At 37.1% G+C, this 19,958-nt stretch overlaps 1 pseudogene; it reads left to right on the top strand.

The window, feature by feature from the left end:
- The first annotated feature begins 4,165 nt into the window (after positions 1–4,165).
- LOC113834464 lies at positions 4,166–4,256 on the top strand (annotated as a pseudogene).
- The last annotated feature ends 15,702 nt before the right edge of the window (positions 4,257–19,958 follow it).

Below are 19,958 nucleotides of genomic sequence, written 5' to 3'. Positions count from 1 at the left end.
TTGTTGTAAGCATTGGCTGTCTACAGAAACATGCAGGCATTCCATAAATAAGCATTGAAGTTGCCCTATCCTGCACAACCAGGTGGTGTGCAGTTTTCCCAGAGAGAACCTCTTCTAAACATGTTACATGGATTCACTGATCCAATCCTCTCCATGTGGTTAGAGCTATCATTCACACGCAATTTGCACATGAGGGAACTTAAAGCAAATCAGAAAGTGGAGTCTATGTCTCTTTTTAGTAACATATCTCATACATGATGCGCTGACAAGTTTGCATCCTTGGAATAGTTTAATTTGAGGATTGAGGGTTCATTTTGAGCTTCAGTAATTAATCTAATTTTGTGTATATTTGAAGGCATGTTGTTTAATGGTATGACAAATATTCAAATATTTATAAACAATCATCCTGGCTTAAGCAAATTTACAAATAAATATTTGCACAGAGTAACTTATTTCTAATAGAAATAAATTGCCAGGCACTCTGTCAAAGATATTTATGGAAGAAAATAGAAGAATGACAAAAATAAAATCATCAGTCTTCCTTCCATTAAAAGGATTTACATCTTTCATAATCGATTATACTTCCAGATAAATAAGCGTTCGTGCTGCAGTTTTTATATAAATTGCAGGAAAACGGAGATATAAGAGTTCTCCAACCCTCATGAATATGTATATAGTGTCTTTTTAAAAAATGGTAACTATAAAACCTTTGTCATAGTTTTATATAATATGGCAAGCACTTCCTACAGAAATGGGAAAGTGACATATGTGCAGATAATGGGCAGGAGAAAGCCTGGGGTCAATGCCCCCCATCAGTACCACAGCTGATGGGAACAAAATAACCAGTGCCTTTAATCTAGAATTGAGGAAGAGCTTCCTCTTTATGTATCATTTAAATGAGAAAATGCTCAGATCTTTCCATTCTTTTCTGTTCGTCCTTTAAAATAGAAGCCCGAGGCTCGAAGAGTTTCTCTGTTCCTACAGGCCTGTTGGACAGAAATACTAAAAGAATGAGAGATAAATTATGGATTATTTATCCTGTCCTTAATAAGAATAGGAAACAGGTCAGCGGGGAATTTTCTAACAACAAACAAATTAATATAGATCAGAAAATAATCTTTCCACCTTCTGTTCATTTGTTTATAATTAAATAAAGGGATGATTCCAGGCTCCTATATTTCAGTATCAGAGCAATATAGAAACGGCACTACTAATGTTCCCTGCAGTATTATTTATTTTGCATTGTGCTGCCTAAATTAGATAACAAAACATCAACATAAAGTAGGAGTAGGCTCTCATTTTACTTGCTTTTTCCTGACCTCCATTATTATATAAGCTTCCCAACTTTGTTAAACATTGTGTCTGTGGTTGGAGATGCTGCTGACTGCTTCTGCCTGCTCTCTAGTGTACTACTCCCTCAGTTCTCCTTTGTCTTCAGTCCATGAGGGTTTAATTGTATATCAAACTATGAAGCTGTTGAAGTCAAAGAACTCTAACTCTAGGACAATATGTAACTCTGGCCAAACATAGGGCATGCCTACTACTGACATATGACTAATTCTTGCTTAATGCATAACATGCTTTCTAAAAATGATGTGTTTAACCAAGAAATTCATTTTAGTTTTGTTTTCCTTAGAGAGAGGGAGAGAGGGAGAGAGAAGAGTTGAAAGTACTGAGATGTCACATCTCAAATGGCTTGGGTTATGGCACTCTGAATATGGGCATTGGCAAGAGGAGAATGAAGAAATACACAAGACTAGGAATCAGATTGGTGTGCACTTTGATAGAACTACCATAGCAACCCAGAAGGTCAGTATGTTTATTATGTGCAGCACAGTTGCACCCAGGATGACAAAGCAGCAGTTGCTAGTTTTTGTACACATTAGTCAATTATTTGCACTTGGACTCCCGAGGAAATCTTTGCTACTCTCATGGGGCTGTGGCAATGAAGGTCTGTATGTGGCCGTGTCTATATCAACAACACACATTCTCGAAGGACATCACCCACTCAGAGTGTCCTCTGCTCCCTACATTGGAAAAAATATTGGTTAAAGTAAGAACTGATGCTCATAATTTCATAGGACAGAGTTCAGATGATCCTGGAAAAGCAAAGATCTCAAGGGATTTATCCAGCAGCTACAGTTGGTGTGATTTAAGGTGAAAGAATGTGGCATTCTGTTGACAGTATGAAGGAAAGCATAGAAGCTCTCTGGGCCTCCCACAAAATTCAGTTTTGGTTGACATTAAGTTACAAACAACAGGATCATTGAGTAAGAAACATAGGCAAAATTTAGCCAGAGTCAGGAATTAGAAAAGTCTTCTAGACCATTTACATATTGAATATCTATGTATCCACCAATATGTATTTGTGTATTATATGTATGTGTGCATGGGTATTTGCTCTTTACTCAAGAAGAACTACTAATTGCTCTTTCAATTCCCATTGCCTTATTTTTATAGTCTTAGTTATATCAAAGTTACTTATGCCAGATTAGCACAGGCAAATTAGCAGGAGAAGATATGCTGACAGAACAAAATGATTGGAAAATTGCATGGTAAGATTGGAAATTACCAAGGAAGTTTAAGAATTTCACCAGAGAGAAAGGGGGTTCATCATAATATACAAAAATACAACCCAGAAAGTCCATGTAAAGTCAAGGCTACTAAAGGGTCTAAAACACCTAAGGTTTATTTGAACACAATAAGGAAGCATACAAGGGGTTTCTGAATATTTTTAATTCTTAGGAGTTTGCTAGTTATTTATAATATAGTTGTGAAAAATTATTCATCAATTTTGTGTTTTGAATACTTAAACTCTTTGTTGTGCAATAGTTATAATTAAGTGATATATATATATATATTATATATATATATATATATACATATATATAATGTGTATATATATATTAATACTGGAGTTTTTAACTTTTACATTTATTTACTCATTTGCTTATTTGTTTTAGGTGTGTGTGAGTATGCAGAAATTAAATGATAACTTAAAGGGGTAAGATATCCCCTCTAATATGTGGCTCCTGTAGTTGGACGCATATCGTCAGGTTTTATAACAAGCATCTTTACCTGCCAGATTTTTCATTTAGCCCATTATGGCTCCCTATATCATGGTATTTCTTCCTTGCTCTCCTCTGTTCTTCACCCAACTCGACCTTCCTGATACCTCATATTCTTCCCCCCTTCTCTTTTCTCCCCCTCTGTCTCCTACCTCCCTCCCCCTCCCCCATGCTCCCAGTTTCCTCAGGCAATCTTGTCCCTTTCCCCTTCTCAGGGGTCCATGTATGTCTTGCTTAGGGTCCTCCTTGTTTCCTAGCTTCTCTGGGGTTGTGGATTGTAGGCTGGTTATCCTTTGCTCTATGTCTACTATCCTCTTATGAGTGAGTACATACCATGTTTGTCTTTCTATGTCTGGGTTACCTCATTCATTTCTCTGGTCTGTCATTTTGTGTTGGTGTAGGGAAGTAAGCAATGGGGATGCTCCTGTGTCTGCAGCTTTAGAGTCAAGCTCCCTGCAGTGACCTACCTGTCTCTGAGAACCCCAACAGGAGTCAGGTGCTAATCCAAGAGTTAGCCTAGAGACCTGGTCTAGCCACAGAGGAAACTAAAAAAACAAAACAAAAGAAAATAGATGAGTACTGCATGCTTTCTATGATATGTAGAACTAAAAATATAACTAATGAAAGCAGAAGAAGGACTTTTAAAAAATGGAAGGCAAATCAGTGGGGGAAGCAAAGAGGCGTGATTGGGTAATGAAAAAGTATGAATACAACATTATCTTATATTCATGGATGGAAGTCTTACAATGAAGCTTACTGGTTGTACAATTAATATTTAACAATAAAATACAGTGTATCTCAATTCTTTGAGATTACAATGGGTTTAGTTTAAGGCATTTATGTAAGCAGTTATTTAATAGAAGAGAAAGTCATATGCCTTACCAAACTTATTCTGTATATTTTCTGAGAATTAAAAACATTAGCTTATTAAGTAGAAAAATCTGGAGGTTCTTATACAATAATGGGATGCAACCAAAATCATGAAGTATATTAGAATCAGGAAATTCTATATGCATGAAAAAAATTAAATACAAATTTTACAAATTTGTTAGTCCATTAGAAAATTGTTATGTAAATATATAAATTATATGAATTGGGTGCTTGCTTTGGCAGCACATATACTAAAATTGGAACACATGGCCCCTGCGCAAGGATGACAGGCAAATTCGTAAAGCATTCCATATTTTTTGAAGCAAGCTCCTGGAGACAAGCTGATGACTGGGCTGAATAATGGGATCTATCTCGTTGTGTTCCTCCCCCAGCTCTTTCAAGAGATACAGAGAGAGAACGAGAAAGTGAGAAAGAGAAAGTGTCCTGGAGAGCTGAGAAAGATAGGGAGTCCCTTCGTGGTACTAAGAATGAAACAGAGGGACCACAGTACAACACTGATTCCCAACAATATTGGAGTCACACTTGTGTCTTTGTAGATTTGATCACATTCAAGGATTATTATACTTGTGCTTCAACCAGTCTAAACTGAATTATTTAATGTTGTCTCACCATAACCCAAAAAGCATGAACTTGTATTAATCATATATAATAGATTGATCATGCACTGCATTCACAGGAGATTGAAAAACCATCCATTTTCCAGAATTTATGGTGTTGCATTAATTCATCAACTGTTTGTGTTAAAAAAACTAAAAAATAAAAATGAACCCTTCAGGACTGGAGAGATGGCTCAGACGTTAAGAGCAATGGCTGTTCTTCCAGAGGTCCTGAGTTCAAGTCCTAGCAACCACATGGTGGCTCACAACCATCTATAATGAGATCTGGTGCCCTCTTCTGGCCTGCAGGCATACATGTAGGCAGAACACTGTATACATGATAAATAAATAAATCTTAAAAAAAAAATCAAACAAACCAAAAAAAATGAACCCTTCAGATGTTAACACCTGTAATCTTGGTATACAATTGATCTTTTTGTATTGTTTTGACTTTAAAATATCAGATATTAATTTGGAATAATTAAGCCAATAACTATAATATTATAATAATAATTAAGCCAATGGGTCTGACAGCTTTCCCCTCATTAGTGGGAACATACCTTCTTAGGTATTTACTATTAACTATATTTAGGCAGTTTATAGCTTCTGACTAGTGTAGTATACAGTGCAAACACTGGTTGCAGTGGGTTTTCTGTAGACTTTACTTGAGAGAGGTGAGTATAAAGCATTTTGTAGTCATCATAACAACACTGCTCAAGCACAGATCTAGAACAGTACAGCTCTGGATTCCTAGAGCACTTGGTAAACTGTTGCTGTTTCTTTCTGTTGCCAAAAGAAAACTGCTTTCCACTAATTCATGCCTTTCAAGTCTTTTAAATATGACAATACTTATAAATGTGTGTTTTGGAGGAATCATTTGAAAACTTTTTCCTAATTTTCTTTCTTCAGGATAGATTATTTCAACAAGTAATTTGTAGTGATGACTGTGTTGACATCAATTTTGGAGTGTGGTAGCTGTGTTAAAGAGTAACCATTTGATTTTATTGAAGCCAACACAAAACTTGCTGCTGTGCTTTTCTTCAGTGATAAATAAAATACTTGCATTAAAAATTATATAAATTGGATATTTTGGTTCAATCCTGCTACATTTCATTTAATTGTCTTTCAGAGGAGACATTCAACAGCACAAAAGTATATTTCTCTCAAACTAGTTATAATTTCATCACAAACCTAAAACTTAGTGAACATATAAGTAACATAATATAAACTTTCAATTTGGCAGCATTGAAATATACACACTCTACTCTAGTTTGACCTATGTTGCTGAGATGCAACAATGACCAAAAGCAACTTGGGGCAGAAAGGATTTATTTGGTTTCTACTTCCAAACTAAATCCATCACTGACAGAAGTCAGAGCTAGAGCTCAAGCAGGAACCTGTACAGAAACCAAGAAAGAGTGCTGCTTACTGGCTTGCTTCCTGACTAGCAATCAACTGGCCTTCATATATATCCCTGCCCAGGATGGTGCCACCCACATCAATCTGCTTCCTCCTGTATCAATTACCAATCAAGACAATCTTTCACAATCATAGCTACAGCCAATCTGATCAAGGCAATTTTTCAGCTGAGGTTCCCTCTTCCCCGTTGCCTCTAGGTTGTGTCAAGGTGACTATAAAAACTAACCTGTATACACTTTAACCCAGTATATCTTCCTAAAGAAATAATGTAAACAAAGATGATCATAAAAACTTACAATGGCATTATTTTAATACAAAGGAAGGAAAATTTTTTAAATAGGGTAGCATAGTTTAGTTTGTTTTTTTTATTGTGACATGATTATGGATTACTCACATGTTTATTTTGAGAAAGATTTAATGATATTTTATACAAAATGACAGATAAAAAGCTATATGTTATTCTATTTTAACTTTTATTTTATTTCTTTTATATCATATAAAATATGCATAATAGAATAATATATTACATTATTTTATATGTCAGTTTCCCTTCCTCCTCTCCTTGCAGCCCCTCTCCCCCACCACACCCTCGGGTTCCCACTCCCCAGTCCCCTCCTCCTCAGATTGTATTTAGGAAAGGGCAGGTCTCCCATGGGTATCAATAAAACATGACATATCAAGTTGCAGTAAGACTAAGCACCTCCCCTTGCAAAAAGGCTGGGCAAGGCTACCTGGAATGAGGATCAGAATGATTCTATTTTCAAAAGAAGCAGATGTTTAGAAAGATTTCAAAACCATGGGCATTAATATGAACAGTAATTATGCCTGGGTTTGTTTTCCTGTTTTTTTCTTCACATTTTAGTAATGTTTTAATGACCATGTGTACATTCTATAAATATATGAAAACATAACTACCTCAAAACCACTTGCTTTCATTTATTGTGCCATTAAGTATACAAATATCTACTAATTAAGCTTCACAGAAAAGGATTTCAAGTTAACAAGGACTAATTTCATAAAATCGGTGATGCATGCAGCTTTTGTTGGCATCATCAGAGATAATGCCACACTTAATGTCTATTCTTTTCTTTTATCTCAAAACCAACACTGGAAGTTTTGCTTTGCCTTCCATCCTCTCATATTAAGCAAAATCCACATCTCTTCAGAGCCAGGCCCACTACTTTCTCTGCTGAGCTCCCCTTTCAATTTTCCCATCAAAAAAGTGGCTCTTTCCCCCTGCTCCCTGGATGGGAGCAAACTTTGCCACAGCACCCCCTGCCTCTGAGGACTGGATTCTTGTCTTGCTCATCACCTTGTCACTATGTGGGGCACAATAAATACTTGTTAGGTTAATTAATCTACTCAACTCCCCCAACTCATTCAGTTTTCCATGCAATTAGACATAATAAATTAAAAAGCAGAAAAAACTCAGCCCACAGGACCACACCTGGTTTACATAAGTTAAAGAATACCTGTATGGTTAATAGTAACTATTAACATAGAAATAACTTTAAGATATGAAATGCTTTCTCATACAGTTTGCTATTTCAGAAAAGACATTTGAAGAATTGTGTGAAATTAAGGCAAATAAAAAACAAACCCAATTTACATTTTTTCTTTTGATTTCCTTTTTTATTTATCCAAAAACAATTCAGTAAATTTTAAAAATACATTTAACCCTTTCAGAAAGAATGGGAAATACACGTCTTTTTATGTTGCTGACACAAGTTTACTACCAGGCATCAAATAAGAACACAAAAACATCAGCAAAAATAAGGTTCATAACATCTGACCTCTAATTCTACTTAGGAGAATCAAAATTGTGGAAATAATCCAACAAGCATTTTAATGCACAAATGTATATAAAGCATTACTGTTGATATCTTATACAAAATAATATAAAGTCAGTCTAATAATAGACTAATGCCCACGTAACCAAAATACTTCCACAAAATAAACTATTACTGAGCTAGAGAGATGGTTCAACCATTAAGTGAGGATACTATTCTTCCAAAGGCCCTGGGTTTGATCCCACCACCCACGATTGTCAATTCACAACTATCTATAATTCTAACTTCAGGGACTCTGTCAATCTCTCCTGGCCTCCATGGGTACATATGCTCATTTGGCACAAACACACAAACATGGCATACACATACACAAACACTTTTTTAAAAGAACAAGTTGACTCCCAGCTGGAGCATCATACCAGTCAAAGGAGCAGCTCCCCTGTGGACCTTGCCAAATGGTTTGGCTCAGATGTGCTAGAGCAGCCTCTGCCCTCCATGTCCACCAAAGTCATCAGTGTAGATGAACTGAAATACAGACAGTGAGCAGGGCAAGCAGGCTCACCCATCTGGACCCATGCTGGCACCATAGTCATGATGCTCATTCCCCATCTTTATTTATGGGCTTTTACATTGGAGCACACTGTGTGAAGGGGACCCACATACCTACCATGATCTACATTATGACAGAAGCCTGTAATTCAATCAAAATGGAGCCTATATGTTCCAAATATAAGGTACACAATATTATCATTCTTCAAAGTCTTTCTTTTATAACATGTGAATGAAGTATTGGTGTCTTCTAGAAGTGACACCTAAAGGTTCTGAAGAAATAAAATGTATAGACCTTTATGTACAGATCTGTGTATAAATTTTTGTATATACGTATAGGGTAGCTTTTTTGCACTTATATAGCTGTACATAAAGTAGCTATTAGTTAGTCCTCTGTCAACTGTTTGGATTTTTTCCCACTTGTATATTTGGGACTTTTTCTTTTGGTTTATTAAAAGTTGCATATGCCACGCATGTGGGGAAGAAAAGAACAAGTTGAAATTCTTAGTAATATAGACAAACTACTAATGTATCATTCATCAGACTTAGGTTAGTGAAAGCAGGAAGTGAGGGGCACCTGGCATCATAATGTAACAATGGCTTCACTGGAGAGTTGAGATAAATAACAAAACCTTCTCTTTATCACCTCCTCCACCATCATATTTTCGTGGATTAATGTATCTTTTGGGGACAAAAAACATAGACATGAACAAATGTGGCAAAATGTTCATTTTTTTTCAGCTGTTAGCATTAAGGCTGGGTTTTAATCTTCTTTTCATGATTTTCTATAATATTCTCTAAGGATGAAAGTCATCTTCATAGCTACAGTAAAAGTAAGCCTTGCTCTAGAAATAAGATGGAAGTATTATATTAGAATCAGGAGAAATTAATAGACAACAATGCTTAGAGCTGTGAAAATATTGTTTATAGTGCTATAATGGTGGCCAAATCATACTGCATGTTTTAAATTCATAGAATGAATCACACTGAGTGAAATTTAATGGATTCTGGGTGAGAACTGTGTGTTTTGCAATCACATAGGAGGCATACTTCTGGGTATGTGTTTGAGGGTTTTTCCAAGAATTAACTGAGGATTGAAGCCCCTCAAATGTATTTGCCATGGTCCTATGGGTTGGAGTGTCTACCTGAATAAAAACACGAAAATAGGAAAGCCATCACAATACTGTCCTCCCCCTTTCCTGCTTCTTGCTCAGAGCCATGGACCAAACTACTCCTGTTACCATACTATGGCTTCCAGGTTGCTCAGGCCTATGAACCATGATCCTGAAAAAAAATCCTTCCCCCTCTAAGTTGCTGTCCTCATTAGCTTTCTATTGCTGTGCTCAAACCTAATAGACCAACTCAGGAAGGAAGGAGTTTATCTATTTCACCCTAAGAGTCCCAGTCCATCACAGAAGAAAGTGGAGTCCGGAACTGAAGCAAGAGGAATGGGATAGTGCTGCTTACTGCTCAGTTTGCTTTCTTATGTACCTCAGGACCACTTTTCCAGGGATGGCACTGCCCATAATGGACTGGGCCCATCCACACCAATCATCATTCATAAAAAATTCCCACGGGCCTGCCTACAGGCCAGTCTGATGGAGGCATTTCTCAATAGAGGTTCCCTCTTTCCAGATGACTCTAGTTCGTAGCAAGGCCACAAAAACCTAACCCACATGGTTACTTGCTGTTGTTACAGATTTGATGACAGCAGTGAGAAAAGTAACTAAAACAAGTGGCAATGTGGGACTCAGTCATAAGAGAAATTCCCATATCACTCATAGGAATGCTAATAGTTGGGGGTGGCTGCATGCATGAGAGGACCAGGACACATGAGAAGGATCTCTCCCTTTCTCATAACTTTCCTGTGAACATGAACTACTCTTAAAAATTCAATCTTTATAAAGCAACTGCCCTGAACACATACGATGAATAAAATAGTTTTCATTGTGGAATTAAATAGTTGGAGGGACCTTAAATATCCAATAGAAAATTTAATGAAGGACTTCACTAGAATGGAATGCTCTGTTAAGATTTCAAAATAATCATTGCCTGGCTAGTGAACAGCTTACTTGCCATGTAAGCATTGGTGAACTGAGTTCAGATCCCTAGAATGTGTACAAGGAGGGACATAATAGCACATACATCTGTCACTCTAGCACTTCTACAACAAAATAGATGATGTAAACAGGAGAATTCCCAGACGTTCAGGGGGAACCTAGCTTGCTGTGTACAGAGGCAAGTAACAAGAGAACCTATCTCAAACAGGGCAGAGAGGACCAATGTCCTATGACAGCTACACACATGCAATGGCATCACACACTGACATCCACACACAAGACACGTTAAATATAAACTTTAAAGTAAAATTGCAGTTAAATATCAAATGATATGGAAAATATTTGCCTCATGTTATTAGGCTTTATATCAATTTCTTTTTTATTAGGAAACAAAACATTTGCATTGAAAATAATGGAAAGAAAGCTTAAAACAAAAGTAAAATAGTAGTTTTCAAAATTGGATTATATCATTGTGTTATTGTCATTCCTATTTCAGGTCTTATATTTTCTTAACAGTTATCACTATATTTAAAAGGGGTTTTAAAATATATAGTGGAGTAAAACTAAGAAATAAATGGGTATGAATAAAGCAAAAACTGTTCTGGATATTTTCTAGCTTTCTGAAGGTCCCACTGAGTTATTCTACTCACTGGTCAAATCTCTCAAGCATTTTACATATAAATACATACTGAAAAACACACAAAGGCAGTCCCATCCAATATCAGGCATATTTGGAATGATTCTCTAACTCAATTAAGATCAAAGCTGCAGACTAACAGTCAATACAATATGTTTTCCAGGACACACCAACTCTACGCTGATCTGTAGAAGCTATTCTTCTGTATCATCTGAATAAATGTCTAGTTGTTTTTAAATACCAAGCCCATATTTTTTAGGGAAAGCATAGTCCCCAACTTCAGGAATCCCATGGCATATGATACGATTCTGCATTCAGGAGAGTCGGGTTCTCTTGATTTCACAATAGTACTTTGTCCTAGAATTGAGCAGTCACAAGCACAAGCATCGTGTTTTAAATGACAATGGAAAGTATCTACCCTTCTTTTCATACTTTGCAAAACCTCCATAGCGCCTGTGACTGAATACTTAAGTCAATAGTATCATAAGCCATGTCCACCTAAAGGACATGGAGTTTACCAACTCATAAGCATCAAGCTATGTCACAGGAAAGAAGTCTGGTTATATTTCCCTTAATGGCTCACAAACGCTCTCTGTTTCCTAAATTCAGGGTTCACTTGTATATCCAGTTGATCAATAGGAAAATAAAATATCAAGCTTGCTCCATATTTTATCAACTCATACATGAAGCTATCTATTTTATTGCTAAATCACTTTGAAGCATTAGACAAAGAGCTAACTAAATTATTGCCTTTCTCATATTTTATTGCATTATAAGGAAGATCCTAGATTTCCATATATTTCTTTTGACCTTAATTTTAAATAAAAATTAGATTAGTTAATAACCATAAATCCATTCTGAAGGTATTTGGCTTTGGAAAGCTAGAAAAGACATTCAACGGCACCTAAAAATGCACACTACTGGTTTTTAAATGTGCTCCTGTGTTCTTCATGAAACAGAAGAGGGGCCACTCTGGGGACCAACGGAATGACCTTGGCTCTGAACTCTGGTTCTAAGTAGGATGTACTCAAAGCAGGTGGTCTTAATGTTTTTACATCTTTGAATTTTCATACATTTTGGCAGACACTTTTTATTTCTTCTTTAAGAAATAAAACATTTTAAAGCAACCTTCCAAGTGAAACTATAGCACATCGAAGTAAGGTATGCACTTTTAAAGAAATTACTGGTAAAGATGATGATATTTTAAAGTACATAAGTTATTCATAATACTCAAAATTCCACTGATATTGTTGGGCATTTACAAAAGATTTATAACAGGTTGATAGGGGTAAACAGGAAAAATAGTAGAATCAAGGTAGACTGTGGTGATATCTTTCTTGCACAAATAAAGCCTGTCTGGGGGTCAGAGAATAGAGATTGCCACTAGCTAACTATAGAGGTCTGAAGGTCTGTACAGACAGACAGGAAGTGATGTAGCTGGATCTGAGCAGGATATAAGCAGGGACAAAGAGGAAATCACTTTCTTCTCTGCTGAGATGCTTAGGAGGTAAAGTGTGCTGTGGCTTGCTCCTTCTCTCTGGTATCTCAGTATTTCCCTTTATATCTGACTCTGACTTTTTATTATCTAGACCAATTAAGAACTCCTTTTACAGTAGACTCCTCACATGAGACTTTGTCCTTCCATCTGCTTTTCTTCTTTGACCTAGCTAGCCTTCCCTTGAGGGATGAAGAAAGGGGAATAAAGATCGATGTACATTTGGCTAATTGTACCTTTTGAAAGATGTTAGGAGACTGCTATCAAATGCTTGAATGTGGTTGATCCCGCTAGCCATTAAGCTATTCAGCAGTTGAGTGTTTCTGTAAGGTTCACTGAGTGTCATTTAGTGTTTGCCCAGATCCTTCATCAATGCTGAGACCTTTTTGACATGGCCTATGTAATACGCACTTGCCTTCATTTGCACTAACAGCTACAACTTAAAGCAGCTGAGTATTTTCTCGAGTCTCAGAAAGAATTATCACCTGTCAGATTTCTAACCCTTTAATAATATTTTGCCACCCCTAGAGTTAATAGAATTATTTGACTGCTGTGAATATAGCAGACAACAATAGAAATGCTTATTTCTGTTTATACCAAAGGCAGAAAATGTGTGAGATTGCTGAGCGTCTAAACACCGGTGTACCTGTATAGCCTTACAGAGAAACCTTTTTAACTAGCTAAGCTGCTAAACTTAACCTGCCATGACCTGTGTTTTCCCACACAATCAGTTCTTCATATCATTTTTGCCATCCATTCAAATGTATCACTTCACCTACCTCCTTTTTTGACTGAAATTTAATTAAGAGGAGTAAGCAGCCTTGGTCAAGTTAGAACTAACGTAGCTATTTCTTTTCACTCCATCTCCCATGCAGAGTGCAGATCCCATTGATTTCAAAGGGATCATTTGATTCACATAAGTTCTTCAAGATAGAGAGCAAGATGGGAAATGAGTGGCTAGTTAATAATGTGAAGTTATTTCTTTTTAAAGATGTCTCTCACAAATCCCTCTTAACTACTCTCTTCACATGATGCCGAACCCCCAGCTGTCAATTTGTACCTGCTAGATATGAGACTATCACATCCTCCATGTTGTCTGCATATAAATTCCACAAATTTGCTGGTTCTTAAACTCAGTGTTACTGAATTATACAAATGACTATTTGGGTGAGCCCTAGCAGTGGGAAATATTCTTACACAGTGGCATCTTTATCTCATGAGATGTTACTAGTGCTTCCCCATTCTAACCAGAGGTGTTCCCAGACATTGGCCAGTGTCTCCTAAAACACAGCCATACACAAAGCATGTTCCTTGACTCAACTGTAGTACTCGGGACTTGTTAAAAATGCAAACTATTAGACCCATCCTGACATACTTAGCCAGAAGCCCAAGTGATCAGGTTTAGCAGTGCATGTTTTACCTAGCAAGCCCCCAAAGCGTCTTGATGCATGCCCAAGTTGAAAAGCCTTGGCACTAAGCCAATCTCAGCACTGTTGGATGGAGGAACACGCTGTGTCAGATAAGTGGATATGTTGTTAAAATGTATGCTCTAATGGGATATGCTTTTTAAAAATATTTCAGTGCTTGGGCTTTTTTTAATCTGTCTGTACCTGTGTCTGTGTATGCATATGCCACATGTGTCAAGTGCTCTTGAGATGACAGATCACCTGGGGCCATATCTATAGGTGGTTGTGAGCCTCCTGATATGGTCCCTAGGAACCAAACATGAGTCCTCTGGAAGAGCAGCAACTGCTCTCGGCCACTGAGCTATCTACCCAACCCCTAAACAGACTTCCTTTTTTCCATCAAAACATTGAACTGTGATATCTAAGGGCATAGCTTCAGAGTGCTGTGTGTGTGTCTGTGTTGTATGTGTGCATTTTAATCTATGTTCATGTGTGTGTGTGTGTGTGTGTGTGTGTGTGTGTGTGTGTGTCTGTGTTATGTGTGTGTGTGTGTGTGTTGTGTGTATGAATCTATGTTCATGTGTGTGTGTCTATGTGTGTATCTGTGTCTATGTTATGTGTGTGTCTGTATTGTGTGTGTGTGTGTGTGTGTGTGTGTGTATCTGTGTTCATGTGTGTGTGTGACTGTGTGTGTGTGTCTTTCTGTCTGTGTCTCTGTGTGTATGTCTGTCTGTGTGTCTATGTTATATGAATGCCAGTGTGTCTGTGTTGTGTTTTGTATTTCTTTTTGTCTGTCTGTGTGTCTGTGTTGTGGGTTTGTTAGGCAAACGTGATAACCACTACACTACAGAAACTTGTTGTGTTGTGTGTTTGTATTAATGTGTGTCTGTGTGTGTGTGCGTCTGTCTATCTGTGTCTATGTGTCTGTGTTATATGTATGTTTGTGTGTCTATATTGTGTGTTTGTATTTGTGTCTGTCTGTGTGTCTGTGTTGTGTTTGTATTTCTGTCTGTGTCTTTGTTGTATGTTTGTATTTGTGTCTGTCTGTGTTGTGTGTTTGTATTTCTGTCATGAGTGTGTGTGTGTGTGTGTGTGTGTGTGTGTGTCCATGTGTATGTGCTGGTGCATGTGTTAAGTGCACAAGCTGCTCTTCACAGTGACATTGACTATTCCATTTGCCTAGGCAGACCCACTAAAGTGTCCCCCAGGCCTCTAGTCTACCTTCTGCCATGATCCCTCATACTCACTTCAAGTGGTGCTAGCCTCATCTATGGCTGATCATTTATCTATTCTACATTTTCTAGAACATTCCAATGTAGTTCTTTCAGTGTTTCTGGATTTCCAGTCCCAAGAGGAATAGCTTTCCTTTAAAAGTCTGTGTTCCTCACTGCAGTCAGAAACTCTGTTTCCACCTGAACATGGCTCTACCTTGTAGACAACTACTGAATATTTCAAAACAACATATATTATATCTTACTAAATTTTTCCTACTTCGTCTTCCATTGCTGTGAATGCTATAAACAAGGCATCTAAATTCTGGTATGGATAGTTGTTTCACCACTGCCTGAGAAGGACTGAAGCTCCAAGCCATGAGCTTCCCCATTTACTGTGTCTTTGGTTGAGTACACCCAATTCTCCTCTTCTGTCACCTGGATGCCCTCACAAATGAGCTAAGCATAAAGGGAAGTATCAATTCAAAACAGCACAGTCAACAGGCAATTGGCTATTTAAACAATTCTAGTTCTACCTGCTTCTTGCTTACTTTCATAGGCAAGACAGTCAAAGCAGGCTCCAGCATCAACATCCACTGAGGGTGAAAGGAAAACACAAAGGTAGCTGGTTGCCTTTCTAGTGACATAAAATATTTCTTTCAGCTGGGTTCTAATTGGTTATCCTTAATTAATCATCATCATTGTCAGGGCTGTGTGTTCTGCTGTTTGCCTTAAAGCTAACAGAGAAAACACTGCAGACCTATGATGGAGTAAGTCTCATTCTATTGACCCTAGCTTACTAAATATTTTACCAGAGGATCGAAGCAAGCAAACAAACAAATGCTCCTGCACTAGTACCTTTTGAAATCATCTCAGGTAATTCTTGAAAGTTGTATTGCTGTTAAGGAGGTAGCAGAGTGAGGAAGAAGGCTTCCTGCAAGCATGAGGACTTAAAACTGAATCCGCAGAACCCACAAACAAGCATGTCCATGTGAGCCTGTAGCCCAATTGTTGTGGGACAGAAACAAGTGGATAGCACAGACTCACTGGCTAGACAGCCTAGCCAAAACAGTGAGTTTCTGCTTCAGTGAGAAATCCTGTCTCAAGGCAACAAGAGTGTGATAGAGGAAGATCACGAGTCTCCCTCTAACCTCGACATGTGCACATACCTGCACACTTCTATGCACTACACACACTGCAGGGCACACATACACAGAGAAAGGAAGGAGACAGGGGGGAGAAAATTTAAAGATAAAAAAATCAAAGAAAGTTTCATTGCTAAGCAACTGAATCAAAAATCTCTAGCAAAAATCACAGCTCAGCAAACTCTAGACTATTGTCATGCCCACTGAAGTTTGAGATTTGTATATCAAATAATTTGCTACTTATTCTTTAGAATTATAATGAAAGTAAAAGAAAATAAAACTAATAGCTATTATTTCATGATAGTTAGCTAACTATATAATTAATTAATGTTGTAAATAGAAATTGTGCTAATAATTGGCAAAATTGCCTTTCCTAAGTCAGTCTAACTTCTAACTGTATTTTAAATACTTATCCATATACCTAAAGATTTGTACAGAAACTTTCGATATTTTTTCTGACAGGCTACTGCAGTGATTCACAGGTAAGGTTTCTGAGAATAAGTGACTATGGGGCACCCATCCCCAATAAATATATTACAACAAAACCCCTATAACAAAGTCTCAGAGAATGTCACAGAAAAGGAGATAGAAAGATTGTAAGAGCCAGAGGACCAGGACTTGTACTAAAAGATTATGCTTTATGCACATGATAGGGATGACATATCCATAAAACTTCAACAATATAACCGTTTGCACTAGATTTGCACAGTTACCATGAAGATAGAGAAAATGTTCACAAAGTTCTGCTCAAATGAAGAGCCACAAGTTCTCAATGACAGATGAGGGAGACAGAACCACTTTTCTCCAGGGATAAGCTCCCTGATAGGATGGACAATTCCAAATGGCCAGCCCTAAATACATTTACTAATTGAAATTAGTATGTTTTATACATATACACATATACATACACATGTAGGTAATAACTATATCAGAGGAAGTCAAGAATTATAGAAGTAATGAGGGGTGAATATGGAAGATGGAGGTGATGCAAGTACAGTGCACTTGTGCATGAAATTCCAAAAACTATTAAGTAAAACTCATAATTATGTTAACATTGTATAAGGGGAGACATTTGCAAAATTTTTATTTGACAAGAAAGCAGTTTTTGTTTAGCAATGTAGCATATTTGATAACTTAGTGATAAAAGTGGATATTAATAGTCACAGATAAATATCCATTGCTATTATTACTTTCCATGGATATGGATATGAATATTTCACCAGATGATCCATGGAAAGTAATAACAGCAATGCTACCTAATGAGAGGTAAAGTGACTGCATACCTTGGATTCTTAGAAAAACGGCTCTCCAAGTTAGATAGATGACAGATAGATAGACAGATAGATATGATAGATGATAGATAGATAAATAGATATGATTGATGATAATAGATAGATAGATAGATAGATAGATAGATAGATAGATAATAGGTAGGTAAGTAGATGGGTGTTTCATAGATAATATATATGATAGATAAGTAAATATATAAATAAATAAAACTAAAGGAAAAAAGTATGATTGAATCATACTAGAGGCTGTAAAACCATTACCAAATGTGATTCTCAATGTAATCCTGCGGGTTTTTGTTTCCCATGTTGCTAAAGCATGCAACTCACAGTACTTACCAGATCCACCCTAAAGTCAGTTTGCTTTTCACACAGAAGTCAAAACAACAGTTCTCAACCAGGTATTCACACTAAAAAAATCATCCTGAGCCCTTAAACGGTTTCTCATTCCTAAATCCTCCTGCAAACAATTCTGAATCTATGGGTAGGCTGGGGGTGTAGTGTCCTAGTAAGATCCTTGCATAGCATATGAGACACCTGGGTTCTACCCATACGGGTTTGTAGCTCAAAGGCATTACTTTTGAGAACTGCCAGAATAAAAAAGTAAGTTTTTGACATTTATACTTTAGAGGCAAGTTGTATCTAGATCTATTCTGGATTTTCTGGTTCAATGTGAGTGACTTTTTTTGCAGGCAGCCATCAATTCATGACTTGAACTGGCTTTTGGATGGTGAGTATTGTGTGCTTACTTGTTTATTTGATTAATTAACATAATTCCAAAACATATTTCATAATGAACAAATTTTGTAGAATTTCCCCCTCATTTCCCTTTGGCTATGAAATAATCAGGATCATTCCAAATGGCAACAATCTGGAAAAGCAGATATCAGGAAGGGCTTCTGTTGCTTAAGACAACCTTTCCCATCTTCACTCCTTCGCAAATCACCATGCCTGCTGAGATCAGTATCCATTTTCAGACTCTGTACTAAGGAACAGTGGCTACCACCTATTTGCCAGACTCAGCATTGTAAGAGGAACCGTTTCTAGGATAGCAAATATTTACCAGTATCTTTGCTATTTTAATTCTCACCTACACAGTTTTGTATGACTTGTTCACCTTTACTTTGCTTTAATTATATACAAATCACCAACAATAAAGGAAAGAGGTTCTTTTCCTTTTGTCAACATGAGTGTATCTATCTTATCTGATACAAGGTAAACTGACCTCAGAACTGGGGTTCACCTTTATTGGATTTTTTTATATAAAGCATTAAATTTTCACATGGAGCTACTGCATAAAAATTCAGAGGTCTTTAAAATGCTTCTATAAATAGATAAAAATTACCCTAGCAATTTATAAAAGTATTCTGGTTCCATAATCATCTCTCTGCGTTCCAATATCCTGCTTCTTTAGACAGTGGTCTTCACAAACAATCCAGTACACATTGCCTCCAAAGGAGCTATAATTGGGAAGTGCAGAAATCCCCCCTTGGTATGAGGCTTCAGGCCTTGTTCATCTGAACAAAGGACAAAAAGTAACGGCACTTGAGAGCAACAAGGTGAAAGAAAATGAAAGAAGCCACTCCAATCACATTGAGGCAAATGAGTCCTCATTTATTTGAAGTGCACTGATTATCTGATTGTTACCTTAATGCAGCCCCTACAATGAAAGTGCTTGCAAAGAAAGCATGGAATATACCAGACCCTGGGCCCATTAACCTTGGCTGCATATTAGCCTTTCTATTATAATTAATTGCCACTAATTCCTGATATACTTAGAGAAAAGACCCCACTTATTTTATGTTGGACATGTGTTCACATCTATGATTACTTTGTTCCTTTGATATTCTCTACTCTTGACCCCTCTTATACACCATATAACATGGATAACAACATTAATATGGGTGAGAAGTCTCAGATAAATATGTTTAGTGAACTTCGAGGATATTTTTTCTTCGTTGGGGTTCCTTCTATTAATTACCATACAGAATAATAAGCATCATGTCATTTTCATACCTGATGAAATGACAGATCCTGTTGAATTTTTTTCATATTCACCACACCTTATTATTCCTTACACCCTTCTGCTGGTTCCCTTCATCCTCCCGATTAGTTCTCTGCTTTCTTGCCATACACATACCTATGTGCACATATACATATACATGCATATAAATGTTTGACTCTAGATTCTGCAGATGAGAGAAGGTTTGTCTTTCTTTCCCCCTGTGACCCTTCCTTGTTCCTCCACCCCAGATCTTTAAACCACTTTCATTCCTCATTCAATGCCCTTTTACTTCCATGTCCAACAGATGTTTTGTCTAGCTTACACACACATATAAGAGAAAGCACTTGACAACTGCCTTTCTTGGTCTGGCTCTTTTTGCTGAACATAATCATCTCCAGTC

This window comes from Cricetulus griseus, chromosome 2 (assembly GCF_003668045.3).
Source record: "Cricetulus griseus strain 17A/GY chromosome 2, alternate assembly CriGri-PICRH-1.0, whole genome shotgun sequence".
In the NCBI taxonomy this organism is placed as follows: Eukaryota; Metazoa; Chordata; class Mammalia; order Rodentia; family Cricetidae; genus Cricetulus; species Cricetulus griseus.
This window is presented reverse-complemented; position numbering and strand designations above follow the sequence as displayed.